The sequence below is a fragment of the Girardinichthys multiradiatus genome, chromosome X (assembly GCF_021462225.1).
Source record: "Girardinichthys multiradiatus isolate DD_20200921_A chromosome X, DD_fGirMul_XY1, whole genome shotgun sequence".
Lineage (NCBI taxonomy): Eukaryota > Metazoa > Chordata > Actinopteri > Cyprinodontiformes > Goodeidae > Girardinichthys > Girardinichthys multiradiatus.
The window spans coordinates 3,476,958-3,494,145 of NC_061817.1; the positions used below are offsets into that span (position 1 = coordinate 3,476,958).

General features: G+C 38.7%; 1 long non-coding RNA gene across 2 annotated transcripts; it reads left to right on the top strand.

Annotated features, from left to right (window-relative positions):
- Positions 1-843: 843 nt before the first annotated feature.
- On the top strand, positions 844-12,600 carry LOC124863546. 2 transcript variants are annotated; one of them, XR_007037153.1, is made up of 4 exons: positions 844-1,069; positions 7,762-7,875; positions 7,977-8,125; positions 12,478-12,600. It is a non-coding gene; the product is annotated as an uncharacterized LOC124863546 (long non-coding RNA). The 2 variants fall into 2 exon arrangements; XR_007037152.1 differs by lacking the exon at positions 844-1,069 and having other exon boundaries at positions 7,693-7,875.
- The last annotated feature ends 4,588 nt before the right edge of the window (positions 12,601-17,188 follow it).

A 17,188-nucleotide genomic window follows, 5' to 3' on the forward strand; every position in this document is an offset into this window, starting at 1 on the left:
TTTAGACGTGTCTTCTGTGAAGGAAGCCTACAGGGCTTTTTATTTACCTCTGTCATTTTCTAAGCAACAAAGTTCAATAAAGTTAGAAGTCGTGGGATTCATTTTAAAATAGATAAATAGAATCTTCTTATTTTGATGACAGGCTGGAAGAAATGCGGTTGGCCTGCAGAGCACTTTCGCATTGCGGCAAGCGTCGACGCTTTAACGGCCTGCAGACCTCCAGCTGCGTGATTCAAGCAACGCTGTATTTACAAAAATATAAGCCGTAACACTTCAAATTTTAGATTTTATCGATGTGGAAAGTTGGCGCCATTTAATAAAGTATTGTTTTAGTTTCAGAGTTAAAGTCCAAAATTCGTTTTTTTATTATTCAATTAAGTTGATTTTGTTCATGTAACGCAAGTTCCAAACATTTCCAGTCTAAAGGAAATAAAAATATAAACGTTTAAATTCCAGCTATAAAACTATCTATTTCATTCTAAATAAATCCTATTCGACCAGTTTTTTTTAAATGCAGTCAGTCCATTCCAACACGGTCAGAGTTTGATTTTAATCCCAACACAAACTACTCTGTTTTATTCATAATTATTAAGGATTATATATGTATTAGTTTTTAGCAGCGTGTTGTTTAAACAGACCTCCCAGGTAACACTCTATAAAAATGAATGTTTTACAGAGTGTTGCAAAGGTTGTCCCTGCATTCATTGGCTCGGTATATATAGTCAGAACGCCCTGGAGACACAGACCATGTTTTAAATCTTCGCTGGCCCAGATTTGACCTTTTCCAAAAGGTCCAGGGCCTGGATCAGGGGACCCGGATCCGACATTTCCGTCTTGCAAAAAACAAGTTAAAATTTAACCAAAAAGAAAGCAGCAGCACAGAAACGAGGTAAAACAGTCTATTGATCTCTCAGTTGCTTTTATTGGGGTTTCCGTCCCTCTCACTGAGGCCACAACGGCAACAGAACCTGCCATAACCTCATCCAGTTCTCACCTCGACACCGGGTACGGTCTCACCCAGCTGGCTCAGACCGTCCGTTATCTACAACGTCGCTTTCTTACAGCTAAGGTAAAAATTGGTGTGCATTTGTATTTAATTTTAAATTAAATCTTAAAGATAATCTGAGAGAAAACAGAGAAATAAGTCATTTCAGGATTAAAATTGAAAAAAAAATAACGTATGTTTATAGTTCAGGTTTATGTTTTATTTATTTTCACAAGAAATTTCATTTTGACATGAAATATTTCCATGCTTTATTTCCATCTTTATGACCCCTTTATTTGCATGTAAAATAAAACTTATTTAACATTGTTCACTGTTAAATACGGACGTCTTTATTTTGTTGGAATATCATAAAGGCTTTTTAGCACTGCTACACTATTTAAAATTCCTCTTTGAATATTTTAAGAAGCAACTAATCTTTAGATACCGTTGTTTTGTTTTTTATTTGTTTTCTTCTTTGTGATCAATGAGATAGTTACAGTTCTACTGTATGATTGTTATTTAGATTGTAAAAACACACGTTAACGTGTTAAATGCACGTGTGCATTATTATTATTCGTAGTAGTAGTAGTAGTAATAGTAGTAGTTTTTTTAGGTGAATAAAGAACGCTTCAGTGGTTGTCATTCCCAGAATAAAGACTCCTGTTAAAACAGCTTTAGCTGTTATCCTCAAACAGTTTCTAGATTTTTTAGACAAAGTAGTTATTACCTCAAATCAAAATAAAGAGCTGTCCGATCCGAAGAGAAAAACATTTGAATTTGTATTAATACAGGTGATCTGCATTGTTTTTGAATTAGAAGTTATTTACTCTAACACAGAATATTTTAATGAAATTATTAACTTTTTTTCCCGAGGGAAACACTTTCAGATATCTAGAATAATCTGATTCATATTCACACACAGGCAAGTCGTTAACTATTATTAAATTGTAAATAAAACAAAACACACATCATTCGCTAACATAAGAGTAAAAAACTCTAACATGCAGGTCAGCAGTTTCATTCACCGAAAAAAGCTCAAAAAGATCTACATAATCCTCATGTACAGACAAGTCATTTTATTTTTGATGGTTGAATCAAAAGGATTTAAAATCTGTTACATTACTTTAGCACCTGTTTGTCTACAAAGCTCAATTTTATGCCCAGTGTTTGAAGGCCTCACAGCTAGTGGGCCCAGTTAGCTAGGGTTGGTCAGCATGCTGTAGAACAAGGCAGCTGTTTATTCTTTGTTTGAGCCAAGGCAAATAACCAATAAATATAAGTTTTTATGGTGAAGGTGTTTGTTAATGGACAAAAACCCTGAATGACACATTTGACATTTAAACAAGTAAAAATTATGCTGTCTTAATCAAAGAGAATAAACAGGAGTCCCAAACATTGTCTGTTCTCTCGAACACTCCTTATTAGAACTAACTACAATGGTTCTTTGACTTTAAACAAGTATAACAGACAAAGGGAGATTAAATATAAGTATAAAGTGTTAGCTCTGGTGATGATGGGTTTAAGTGCAGAGTAGTATCAGTTGTCCTCTACTTTTTCTTTACCATTCAGGAATCAGACCTACATGGACCTTTTTCCCATTGTTCCTGGACCTATTCTGACTCAGATATCTAAGCCTGTTTTGCAACAGCAAAGGATGAAACTGAGACGCTTATTCTGTCTTTATGTTCATTCTTTCTTGCCACACTGTCTCCTCACATATTTCCTTTCTCCACCAGCATTGCAGGCACAAATGGGACAGAGTTAATTCATTATGACCTCTGTACACTACTGGGATTTACACATTGCATATCTTTGCACCTCGTCCAGACAAACTGCTCCCAACCTCTCAAGGCAGCAAAAGTGCATCACAGACATCATCCGACCAATGAGTGATGTTTTTTTAATAGCCCCAGTTTCTCCTGAAAGACAAATTTTAAAATAGGCTCTAAGAAAACCTGTATTAAGACAACATTACTTCAACAAATAAACATTGACTTTGTTCTACATTTCACACAATAAACTTCACAAAGCCTGTTAACATGAAAGCTTGAAAATAACAGGTAACAGGTGAATAGGCACACATGAAGCTGGTGATTGTATTCAGTGTGTCTCAGCTCTGTAGTCATGAAGGGTTTTTCTCTCAGAGAGGCGCAGCTGAGGAGAAGAAATTTGCTCCTGCTGCTTCAGGAACACCAGAACTGAGCTTCTTTCTCCACTGGAGCAGTTGGAATGGGTTTTATTCAGCCTATTAAGTTGGTCTGAAACATTTTTGCTTTAATAAAAACAGGAAGATTTTTTTTAGTTAAGGCATATAAATAAAAAAAATTTGTCAAGTTATTAATGCCTAGCAGGACAAAACAGCTATAAAAATTAAAATACACTCTATTTCCAAAGAGTCAGGTTTTCTTGCCTGGAAAGTGCTTTTTCTTCTCAATGAAGCTTTAAATAGCGTTGAATAAAAGTGTTGAATGAAGGTCATAACATCTTTTAAAATGAAAGTCTTGCAAACATTGTCTTTGGTCTTTAGCAGCTTTGATTTTCTGTCCAATCCTAATGCCATATTTCTGATCCAGTTCTTGTCTCAGTCTTCCCAAGTGCTTTGAGATTTGCCTTGTTAAACAGAATGTGGATTACAAAAGAAGAGTCAGGGCGATCCAACCAAGAAAACCTGAAAGATGACCTCAGAAGCATCAGTCGGTTGAAGATTTATTTATTTATTTATTTATTTATTTATGTACATTGTGATCCTTAAAAATGCAGAACTCAGAGACAGGCGGACAAGCAAAGTATAATATATATACATATCTAAAGAATAAGTCTCTAGTCTGTATGGTCTCATCGTTATTCATAAATGACTTATTTTGTTGGATATTTTTGAGGACTTTGTTGTAAACAAACAGAAGATCAGTAGCTAGATCAGAAAACTTTGAGATCTGGTTTTAGAAAATAACTTTGAGAAATCATTTTAAATTCTATACTTTGTTGACTTTAGGGAATAATAAGGGCATATGTACACACCAAATTCTTTTTTAACGTAACTACCTAATGTGATTTTCAGAAGAATTTATTATGTACTTAAAACTCTGAAACAACTGTAGTACATAGGAAACAATTATTTCGCAGCTACAGCATTTAATCCCACAGTAATGTCACCATAAATCTAACTAGTACTTCAGTACCAAACTACTGTAACATATTTTTATGAAAAAAAAAAAAAATAACTATAGTTTACTAGTACATAAAAAGCAGTAAAACATTGTTGCAATTCAAATTTCTTGTTAAACTGGGGATGGAAAGTCAAGGACTTGATGCCAAAATTCGAAATACTAATACATTCCTACAGAGTAATTATTTGATAACAATGATCCAAGTAACCAGTGAATTAAATTGGCTCCTCTGAAACTACACCATTCATTCCGGAGTAAGCCTACTTGGCTGTATAACAAGAGAAAGGAGCTTAAAGAGCAATCAAAACAAGAAACAAACCATTTGTATATTTTAATAACATTTCAGTCAGCATGCTGTTTTCATGAGTTTATAAATATACTGTACATTAAAATCTGCAACAACAAAACCCAACATAAACACACAAAACATTCAGAGCATAATAGCGTAACCCACTATACAGAGCTGTCCCTTCATAAATTATGTGTACTAAACTACAGATAAAACACTTACAACTAGTGTTAAATTACAAGCTAGTTCAAAATAATTATCTTATGTTTTCTTGTGTTCTAGAGTACCCTACCTGGATCTTATATTCACAAATACTACCAGTCAAAAGTTTGGACACAGTGAAAAACCTCTTACATTCAGAGTTATGCTCCAATTTATCCAAAACCAGTTGTGCAAAGCAAATTCACACACCTGTAATGACATCTTCCCATAAACTGTTTTATCATATTTATTTCTTAATATAAACACAAACCAGTGCATGAATCTGCTGCTGTGAGTCACAAATGCTGCTTTACAAGTCACACATTCTTTTTGGTGCCCTTTCACTTTTGCTCCAGATGTCACACAGACAATGGAGCAAATATCTGTGACTTAAAGGTTATTTGTATGCCCATACAGCAGAGGATGCTGCCCGCTCCAGACTCAGTAAGTATGCATCAACCAGAAATAATGCCATACTTAGGGCTATAGGGCTTGAGAATGGTGTCGGGAGTCTGCAGCTAAACATCAGCCATTCAGCCATATTATTGATAAAGGAAGTGCTGTTTGTTCTAATCAGTTTTTCAAAATGATTTGAACTCACATAGAGATGGGTGTTAGGCCAAAGGAGAGGTGACGGTGATATTGTTTCTGCTGTTGATGTTTACAATGCTAACATGCTAGGTAAGGTGTTTGCCATTTTAAGATGTTTAAGATTCCATATTTACTGGAAGTGGTGATTAAATCAGTACGATGGGGTTCATGACTGGTGGGAAACAGACTCCTCTGGAGTCAGATGTACGAATGAACCCAAAATAGAGGCTTATATTTCAGTTTTGACCTTAAAGGGAACATATCATGCAAAATCCACTTTTTTAGCTTTTAAATCCATTTTTTGTGTACTTGGAGTCTGTAGGAGTGCTGAACATTTAAATTTAGTCTCTCCAGGTGCTGCGTAGATATCTTTATATTCTGTTTGGATAATATTTTTCAGTCTGTTCAGTATTGTTCATCATCTGTTACATTTTTCCAACTGTTACGCCACAGTATTTCCTGTGGAACAGCTTAATAAGGTCATAGACTTTCAGCTGACCAATTCATGTATCGGCGAATTTTGTAGTCCAAGCTCAAGTATGCCGACGCTGCAAGAGGATAAGTTTGGTTCTATTGTCGGGTGTATTAACCCACACAATTCATTACATGGTCCCCCAGCATCAGAACCTCTTCAAATTTTAAAATTTTAATTGAAATGTACCCACATCAGTGGGGAAATTCCTATTTCCCCCACTTCAAGGATGAGTGCCTTTAGCAACCTTCGCCAATATCAAGGATTTGCCAAAAGACTTAGTCTGATTAAGGGATCAGTTCCTTCTGTCTATGGAAACAATGGAGGTAAGCTGCAAATAATGCTAAAATTATGACACTTGGATGACTCACTGGGGGATGGCCTTGTGTCTCTCATTCGGGCTTGGCCCAGCCAGGTCCCACAAGGAGTAACCCAGGCACCAGGCGCTCGCCGACAAGTCCCGGTCCCCTGCCTGGCTCCAGGGCGGGACCCTATCTCTGCCGCAATGTCACGTGCCTCATTGTAGTAGTTCTCATTAAGGCTTCTGAACTGCTCTTTGTCTGACATATCACACAGAGCATGTTAGCCCCTGGTAGGGTCATTTGAGCACTCAAACCCCTCCACCATGTTAAGGTGGCAGATCAAGGAGGGGGTGGCGGTTCAAGGACGAGAGAAGGAGCCTGGGCTTGTGCGGGAGGTCAAGAGATATTGACTAGAAATACAGGGGTTGGACAATGAAACTAAAACACCTGGTTTTAGACCACAATAATTTATTAGTATGGTACAGGGCCTCCTTTTGCGGCCAGTACAGCGTCAGTTCGTCTTGGGAATGACATATACAAGTCCTGCACAGTGGTCAGAGGGATATTAAGCCATTCTTCTTGCAGGATAGTGGCCAGGTCACTACGTGATACTGGTGGAGGACAATGTTTCCTGACTCACTCCTCCAAAACACCACAAAGTGGCTCAATAATATTTAGATCTGGTGACTGTGCAGGCCATGGGAGATGTTCAACTTCACTTTCATGTTCATCAAACCAATCTTTCACCAGTCTCGCTGTGTGTATTGGTGCATTGTCATCCTGATACACGGCACCGCCTTCAGGATACAATGTTTGAACCATTGGATGCACATGGTCCTCAAGAATGCAAGAATGGTTTGGTAGTCCTTGGCAGTGACGCGCCCATCTAGCACAAGTATTGGGCCAAGGGAATGCTTTGACCAGATTCCAGGAAGGTTGGAGACATAGAATGAGAGTTGACTATGTTCTCTGCCTCTATTGTCCATGCTGCCGCCTGTAGCTGTAGCCGTAAGGTCTGCGGTGCCTGTAATGGTGGTTATCCCCGAACCCAGTGGTGGACACTGGCAGTAAGGGATGGCATCAAGCTGAAGAAAGGAATCTGCTGTGGTTAGCTTGTGGGACACCTGAGGCATTTGACGAGTACTGTGAGGCCAAGCGTGCCACGGCCCAGGTGGTAGGAGTGGCAAAAACTCCGGCATTCAGTGAGTCCATGGAGAAGGACTACCAGTCGGCAGACCTAGCGCCTAAGGGTGGCCCAGCACTAAGATGGACCTTGTTGCAGGTGCATGTTGGACTCCGGCAGGGTTCCTCTTTGTCACCAGTCCTGTTCATAACTTTCATGGACAGGATTTCTAGGCGCAACCAAGGGCCGGAGGGGCTCTGGTTTGGGGACCAGTGGATTTTCTCTCTTCTTTTGCAGATGACATGGTCCTGCTAGCTCCCTCTGGCCAAGACCTACACCGCCGGGGTTCCCGTCCTCTGGTGGGCCTTTGGATGTCTGTGGCTCAGATCTCCTCTATGTCTGTCTCGGGTCCATGGGGGCAGGTCTGCGGCTCCTTACACCAGCTTTTGCATATTTTTATAAACCCACAAGTGTTTGGATTTAGGGAGGCCATTTAGCAAAAGAAGCCTTTGACAATGTATTTCTAAGCATTTTGTAAATTCAAACCCTGTAGTAAAACCTTATGTAACACTAAGCTCTGTCAGGATCTGGAGTCATCTGCTGCCTGCTGCTAACACCTTTCCAATACTAGGTGCCGCCAGTAGGAGAGTCCTGAGGCGACAGGTGTTGCACTTCTATTCATCAGCTGGGAAGCATAAAGAGGATGGTTGCCAACACTTCGTCGCCTGAGTGTTTTGCCTCCGTGGTAATCTTCTGGCCAGCTCTGAAAACTTTGCAAGAATTGTTGTGAAGGAATTTGAAGTATTTTTCTGAGTGAATTCTAACTTCCCCTGTTACCTGTTCCAGGTGCGATTTCTGCCTGACCTGTCCCAGTCCTCCGTTGTGGTACTGGCTACTTCCTGGAATTGGACTGAACCTGACAAGCGGGGCTTCTTTCCTGACACTTATCCTCTCCCTGGCGGTTTCTCCGGATTCTCCAGTAAGAGAATGTTTCGGTGAGGTCATATTCTGAGGTTCAGCCACTAATCATTTCCCTTGGTGTTTTTTCAGTGACGGGAGATTAGATTCGCCGCTTCTGTTGTGCTTGACCAAGTTTGCAATAAACCTTTTTATTTAACAAGTTCTCTGAGTGTCCCTGCATGTGGGTTAAGTCGGCTGTAAAAATCTTGACAAGCTGTGTGTGATTGGTTTATTCAGGTGCAAGCCCCCGAAGGGTGGCTTTTTTAACCCATGACAACACATACTGGAAGTATTAGAACAAATCTGTGGATTTGGTCAAATGCAGTTATCTACATATGCAAGCTGAATGGCATAGCCTGCCGTAGGAAATATACGTCAATTATTTGCTTCACCAAATAAATTTACTGTGTTCACTATGTAAGTCTTTTGAAGCTTAGCGTTCCCTCTTTAAATGTTCCCTTAAACTAGATTTCTTACCAAAATAGCCAGTCTCGCGAGAAATCACTTGCCAAGTAATATAGCTTTTCCCATTGTCCTTAGAATGACAATATTGTTAGTCATATTTTGTTTTTCACCCTCAAAACGTAATCTTTTCTCCTATTTTGAACAATTTTCCCACCAGAAACAGCTCTACAATGCAACCTTAGAACTACCAGGACAACACAGAAGAGAAGCTATGGGAATTGGAATGTAGTGGCATTTGCGCTTGCGTTCAGTTCTATTGAAAAAGATCACTCCCTCAGAGAATCGTCCTTGACCAAATGCTGTGTTGTTTCATAAAAAATTGTCCGGGCATATTTTCTGCCAAGCGTCTGATGCCACTGTTATGCGTTACTTTTCACACTTCGGTCACAATGGACCACAGGATCAAAAACAGAATTTTAGAAGTACAGCTCTGACAGTCAGAGGTTTCCCACCAGCCTGGTTGATTGCCCAGCTTCTATAGTTATATATCAATATAGCATATTGAAACAGTGTTTGCACATATAAAATACAGTGTTTATGATGTTGCAGCTTGTATTTGTAATTATCTTCTAGCCTGGTAACTGGGTTCAGTAGTGAGCAAATCCTACTTAAGGTTTTATTTCTGAAGATATTCTTTTGTTAATGTTGCTCTGGTGACATTGTGCCATGCATTTATCTCAGTTCAAACCATCCTGCATTATTTTTATACCACCAAGTATATAAGCAAAAACCCACAATATGGGGCATGCATTGCTTTACAAAATAACATTAAAGCAGCCCTGCAATGCCAAGATCTTACAGTCCTTCATTATCTTGACAATTGTTTACAGTGTAATACAGTCAGAATAGCAAAATCACACTGAAACATTATGAAACATATAAGATGAATGTAGCTGAACAAAACTCTTTAGTTATTAACAAACCCACTGGAGGCTCTATCCAACCCTACACTTCTTTTGTATATTTGTAAAACACTCTGCATCTAATTAATATTCACAAAGCTTTAAATTATGGCTTTATTGTTGTCACAAAGCCATAAAAGAATGCACAGTAAGAAAAAAATGCGGACAAAAAGAAAAAAAGAAAGGGAAAGAGAGGTCTTAAAAAAGTAACAATCAGAGACAGACATAGCTCAGCTCCCAACTGTGGCCGCTGCGCAACAGGGTCAACATTTTAAAGAGTCTTTAAAGTAATTGTGCCAGACTAACAACCCTCTCTTTACAAAGCAACTTCTCCCCTGCATGCAGAAGCACACAATGTCCTCTGACTTTCACCACTGCATGATTGTTTTCCATGTTCATATTCCCTCAGGCAAAATCTCCATTCATTTTATGAATAAAAAAGATAAATATTTGTTTAAGGTATGTGCCATGATCAAGTTCATAGGAACCTTTACGGTCAGTGTGTAGAGCTTAGGCAGACCCGGGAACTGTTGCGCAGGGTTACTTGCTGAACAAAGCAAAGCATTCATTCTTCCAGTAGGCTTTGAGTATGTTTTATGCTTCTTTTTTGGTGTTTTGAAAAAAGCAAAACAAGAGAACAGAACATAAAGAGAATGAAGAAGGCTAAAGGGGCGAGAAGGAAAAGTTTCTGTTGACCTCTGGTACTTTGGACAGGGGGGTAAGTGTTAAAGAAAAGGAACAGGAAGTAAAGACAAGCTAGTTCATTCTGACAGGAAGATTTTCTCACATCACTTCCTTTGCGGTATGTTCAAAACTGTGGTGATTTAAAAACAAGGGATTTTCAATGACTGGATATTAATTTGTTTGTTTTACAGCCAAAACAACACATGACACATGATACTTTGTGAATAATTTGTGAATCTTCTGGTGCCAGGTCAATGTGATGGAAACATTTGGGGCCTGTGACCAACAACATTCACTCCAGGCAATCATTTAATGCAAAGAATTTACTGCAGTAATCCTCCACTTGTGAAAGTAAATCTGTTGGGTTTCTTTTGGCAATTAGACCACTATTGTGAGTGCTACTCTGCTGGACAGGAAACGGTAAAAAAAAAAAAAAGAAATTCACTGCAAAGAACGAGAACTGATTCTCTGGGTACACTAGTGTACAGTCAGATATATAAACACACAAGCTCCCTTCTAAATCATATGTTGCATGTTGGTTGGAAAGAGACAGGGGGGTGTGGTGGTGCATAAAGTGCAAAGAATTGCCACTTTACTTACAAATATTGACTAGTGAATAGTACAGGTATGTAGTTACACAGACAATTCAGATTCAGATCTTTATTCATGTCCCAAAAGGCAATTCCTTTTACAATAAAAACATATTTTAAAAAAGAAACATTTAACAAGAGGGCATAGCACTGAATGCAACAGCTGCAATTGGGGTTTAAAGACCAACGGCTGTCCATTAAAGGGGCTGATAGGCCTAAGAAGTGAACAATTTATAAACAGCTAATTATTAACATGTAAAACCCATCACTTCAAAAACCAAAAAACATAAAAACATCCTTAAGAAATCTGCAGTGGCTAAAAATGCAAAAAACACAAATCCTCAATCATAAGTCCAACTAACCCCTCCCCTTGCCAAAGTTAAGGAAGGAGATAGCACGGTGAATAAATCAATGTGTATATATCTGTTGCAACGAACAGAAGGGAACCTTTACTGAGATCCAGAAGGTAAAGGCATACATAAATGGTCCCATCCTGCTCTTTTTGTTTTCTTATAGTTTTTTGGTTCATATTGCAGCAAAATATTGATCCTGGATATATATATGAAATATTAAAAAATGTGTATATTCCACATAAAGGAAAACTGCATGAATCAAATTCAACCCACCTTACTGTTTTGCCGTGTGAGCAATCTGTACAAAGTTTTACATGTTTTTAAATCTCTTTTTTTCTGCTTGAACAAAGGCCTTTTTCTGCTTGTTGTAAGGCCTTAACAAACTTGAGAGTATTACCCCCTCTGGGATAGCTGTGGCTGAATCTGATGTCCAAGGACTGTCTCTACCACAAGCACTCCGGACTAGGACTAAAAGATCAGCCTGGGACTTAACCTCAAATGGGCTCCTATGTGCGTGTGTAATAAAAGAGTCTGTAACTACATTATATTGTAAAAGTATTGGGCCACCAATCCAAACTGAAATTGATTCAGATATTTCAATAACTTCAATAGCTACAGGTGTATACACATCTAGGCATGCAGACTGCTTCTTCAAATATCTGTGAAAGAATGGCCAACTCTCAGGGGCACAGTAAATTTGTGTGTGCTACTGTGATAGGATGCTACCCATGCAATAATTCCAGTTGACATTTCTTCGCTACTAAATATTGCATAGTGAATTGTTAGGTATATAATGACAAAGTGGAAGCAATTGGGAAAAACTGCAACTCAGTCGATGTAGTGTTTAGAACATGAATATTATTGTTTATATCTACAATATTACATTTATGTCTTACTTTCTGTAAAACAATTAGTCAATCAGTGAACAATTTATATTAATGTCATATTATACTTTTGTTCATGCTAAGAATGAAAAATGACAAAACAACTAATTAAGTATTTACACAATTAATCTGTGATCACTTTGTTCTCAAACTGCAGGATTACTGGTGGTTCCAAGAGTCTCTATAAGTAGAATGGGAGGCAGATCCTTTAGTTATCAGGTTCCTCTCCTGTGGAACCAGCTCCCAGTTTTAGTCTGTGAGGAAGACACCCTGTCTACTTTTAAGGCTAGGCTTAAAACTTTCCTTTTTGATAAAGCTTATAGTTAGAGTGGCTTAAGTTATTGTGAGCTATCTCTGTAGTTATGCTGTTGTAGGCTTAGACTGCTGGAGGACATAATGACCACTTTCACTCTCTTTGCTGCATTCTCATATTACTCTCCAATTTTGCGTTATTTGCTGTTATTTCAGTTTTTAACTCTATGTTCTTTCTCTGTTTTTTCTCTTTCTAGAAGCTACATCTGACCTAGCTCTGTGTTTAGCAGTGGCACCTTCCCGGAGGGGGACATCGTCCAAGCTTCTGCTGCCAACAACTTAATGCTCACCTTATACAGATGATACACTTTGCACTGTCTTTTAGTGTTTAACCCTGTCTCTCCTAGACATAGCTACTGGCTGACCTTCTACTGTAACTAACTGTATGTGCTCTCTTTAATACTCTAGACTTGAAAATTGGCTCAGAGTTCATCTGCTTAGCTGTCTTTCTCTAAATGAAGCCTCTAAAGGAGCTATAACCATTAATGTTTCACTTTTCTTTCCTATAGAATGTACTCCTGGATTAGTGCTTCTGTGTCTCTCAAACCCCCAGTCAGTCGTGTAAATTGGTTGGTTACACTGAGCTTGCTTCTGCTGGACGTTTCTTCCTGTTAAAACGGAGTTTCCCTCTTCACTGACGCTACATGCGTGCTCAGTATGAAGGATTGCTGCAAAGTCAATGCCAGTGACTGTCCACTGTCTCTACATGCTCATCCAGGAGGAGTGAATGCTGCAAGTCACTGACTCGATGCAATCTGCTGGGTTTAACCATTTTAAATAATAAACTGAATCTGACGGCACTGTTCGATAGTTAGGATTAATTTGAATGTATGGACCTCACTTAAAATCTATATGATCTGATTGAACTGACTTTGTAAAGTACCTTGAGACGACATGTGTTGTGAACTGGCGCTATATTAATAAAACTGAACAGAATTGAAACTGACTCATCTTTTTTTGTTTGTTTTTAACACTGGACCATCAACTAGCCCACAACCCTACATGTTAGGTGTCAGTTCCAGTACAAACAACCACATAAATAGAAAAAGAAGACAGATGGAGAAAAACAGAACTCAGATAGAAAACATTTGGTCAGACATGGAGCTAGTTGGAATGTAGTTGTAAAAAGAAGCCGCAGTAACTAGATGTAATGGAGTGACTTTCAAAATGTTTACCTTCATTTATGTTTTCAGTTGAGCCTGTATCTGTCTGTGCGTGTGTGTGTGTGGAGGCTAGTTACTGAAGAATTGTTTTTATTTTATTACCTTCTGCTGTTTGCTGTTAAAGCCGCTCTTCTTAGTTGACAATCGGCCAATGGCCCTGGACCGAAGGGGTAATCTGGACGTCTCCACCAACAGATTGCCAGTTCACCTCTCCTTCTCTCTCTATTCAGTGGCGCTTATTTAAGGTGTTTCAAAATATTCCAGTGATACATAAAAGACTCCTTACAAAAGCATTATTTGTTTTAGTTACATTACTACTTGTTACACTAAACATTACATAAGCAGGTTTGACTTGCTGTGCCCATATGTGTTGTGTGTCAATCCTGCATTACACAATATTTTATATGTATTAAGGAAGGAAAAAAACTGAATGCCAAATGTTGACTAATAGATTAATTTTAATGTATTACATTTTCTGGCCATATATTGCAAATATACAAAGAATGCAACATTTGATTCCTCCCCAATATTGTCAGAATTATAAATCATTTGCCAGAGTGACACAAAAAACCTGTCCATGCATTTGGTAATTCAAGGTTGGTCCACCCAGCATATTGGCCAGCAATTGTCTTATTGAGCTTTGAGTCTCAGCTCCATCCCACTTTGATGCAGTTGCACCTGAAAGGAGAACCTCTCCATCCCTCATGCGCACGTACAAGCACCAGTAAACAAAAAACACCAAATATTTAAATTCTTATTTTCAAACAGTATTTCCTAGCTAAACAACTAATAAACAAACTATAGCTGTACATAAAGTTTCCACTCACTGGTCAAGGCTAAATCCTCTCCTTCTAGGCCTTTGACCACTAAACCAGTTAACAATGAGAGCCCCGTTTGACCCGGTGGTCTGCCTCTGAAAAGTTGCTTTCCCTTCTCTCCCTGCCTCAGCCAGGGTTTAGCTACTCTCAACAAAATGGTTTGCCAAGATTTGTTTGGTAAAACACTTCAATTAAATTCAAATTCAAAAATACTTTATTAATCCCAAAGGGAAATTAAATGTTGTAGCTCATTAGGAGGGTTTCTTCAAAGAGCCGTTGTAGATGCTGATAGCTGTGGGCAGGAAGGATCTCCTGTAGCGTCTGTCTTACAGCAGATCTGAAGAAGCCTCTGACTGAAGACACTGTGTTGTTGTAGGACAGTCTCATGAAGAAGATGCTCAGGGTTCTCCATAATGTTCTTCATTTTATGAAGAATCCGTCTTTCCACAATGATCTCCAGAGGTTCCAGAGGAGTCCCCAGAACAGAACCAGCCTTCTTTATCAGCTTGTTGAGCTTTTTTAAGTCCCTGGCTCTGATGCTGCTTCCCCAGCAGATGATGGCAGAAGAGATCACACTTTCCACAACAGACTTATAGAAGATATGCAGCATCTTGCTGCAAACACCAAAGGACCTAAGCTTCCTCAAGGAGTACAGTCTGCTCTGTCCCTTCTTGTAGATGGCTTCACAGTTGCATCTCCACTCTAGTCTGTTGTCCAGGTGAACACCGAGGTATTTATACTCCTCCACCACCTCCACTTCTTCTCCCATGATAGAAATAGTTTTTGACTTATTCCTGTTTCTCTTAAAATCTACAATCATCTCCTTTGTTTTAGTCACGTTCAAAATGAGATGATTGTTTCCACACCTTGCCACAAAGTGGTCCACCACCTTCCTGTACTCATCTTCTTGTCCATCTCTGATCCACCCCACGACTGCAGAATCATCCGAGTATTCAAAAGTCATCTGGTGCTCTATGCACAATTACTCACAAAGGAAACAGAAAAAATCACTGTTTACACTGTTTTTTTTAAATCAGCCTTGAGTTTGACTTTACATGAAGTATATTCCTATGATGTTATTAAGAATTTCATTTTTTATTTAAACAGTGATATTCTAAAAGCAAACTCTTTACTTTTGGACCGTGCGTGGGCCACTGACCCCGAAGCGGGTTAAAAGAATAGTGGCAGAGGAAAAAGTCAGCTCCAATTTGCTCACAGCCATAAAAATAAGTCAGAAGTTAGGCCGCACTGATCTGTGGAGCGATGTGGAATATTTCTCCTTCAGCAGAATGTCTGGAATTGGAAGAATAAAGCTAATGCTGAAAAGAACACCATGCTTAGAGTGAGGCATAGCAGTGACTTACTGATGCTCTGGGCCAGCTTTGCTTCCTCTGGCACAGGAAACATACAGCATGGGAGGGCAAGAAGGATTCAAAAGAATATCAGGAAATTCTGGGGAAAAAGTCATGTCACCTGCCAGGAAGCTGTAGCTCGGGCATCACTGGACCTTCAAACAGGATAAGGATCATAAACTTAACTCATAATAAATTACCTGGAGGCCTTTCTACACAAAGAATCAGCTGATTTCTCAGGAACACCACAAAAAGCTGGGCTCTAGCTGTATCACATTGGCAGCAGGTTATAACAGCATTAGGATGCTCTGCTAAGTACTAAAGATGCTTGTCTTGCCATGAATGGTAGAATCATTTTGAGACCGCAATAGTCATTAAAAGTGGCATTTCATTTATGTTTTTAAGTACCCACGTAATTGAAGTTGTGCTAAGCTATTTGATTTTTCTTGTTTAAATTATTTCAAACAGCTGTTAGTTTAAAAATCTTTGAATTATTTTAGGTGCAACTTTGATGAACTCTTCGTTTACTTTAACATTGCAGTGGCATCATTAGTAAACTGTGGATTTCTAATTTATTTTCTACAGTTTTGAAATTCAGATATCTGCTCATTTATGGTTGTGTGATGACAAAATGAATGTTATTGGTCACTTTATTTTAAATGTACTGTTTTTTTGGTTTCTGACTGCTGATAATGGGATGGGTACTCAGTGTTGTCTGTCTTTGTATTGGCTCTGTGATTGGATGTGAGCCCAGACCAGGTGAAATCCACAATTAAAATGGACGAATGGATGGGTGAATGCTTTTCTTCTCTTTTTAAATTAATTTGTACATGCAGCATAATGATTCCAAACAGTCAACAACATCAGTATTGGGTATATTCTCAGTACAAATGTATTTCTACTTGTTCTCTGCTCACTGAAACATTATCACTATCACAAATAATTTAGAAAGCCTAAACATAAGTCCAAAGAGTTACTCTCTATGAATTTGTTAATTCTATGGATTCCATGTGTTTGATCTTTCCATATGGAAACCATCTGACCTCAAGTTGTCATAGCAATGATGAAGGGAGGCATTTTAATGATAGAGGCCTGTAATACTGGAAGAGGAGGTGGGGGACCAGGCCATAAATAAAATCATGTTTGCGTAAACTGGGATTTTTGTGTGTGTACAGTGGGAACAGGGTGTTACAAAGGTGGAGATGATAGGATCAGGTCTACACTCTGCATCAATTTTGCCCCTTTAACTAAATGTGTTAATAACATTTGAATTGAAAAAAAAAAACCAAAGAAAATTGGAAGCAGGAAAGGAGACTGTGATTTAAAAGGTAAGAGAGAGCATTATCCAGGATAATTCTGGAAAAATTCTTATTGACATCAAAATGAAACAGCATTTCAACAGTTCCAAGTCACTTAATCGGTAACTGTGCCTCAGTGAGAAGAGTGGTCATCTTACAATCCGAGAATTGTGGGTTCAATTCCAGTTTCCTCCTGCCATATGTCAATATGCCTCCAGGCAAGGCACTTGACCTCAAATTGCCTACTGATTGGTGTATGAATGAGTGCATCTGGCGG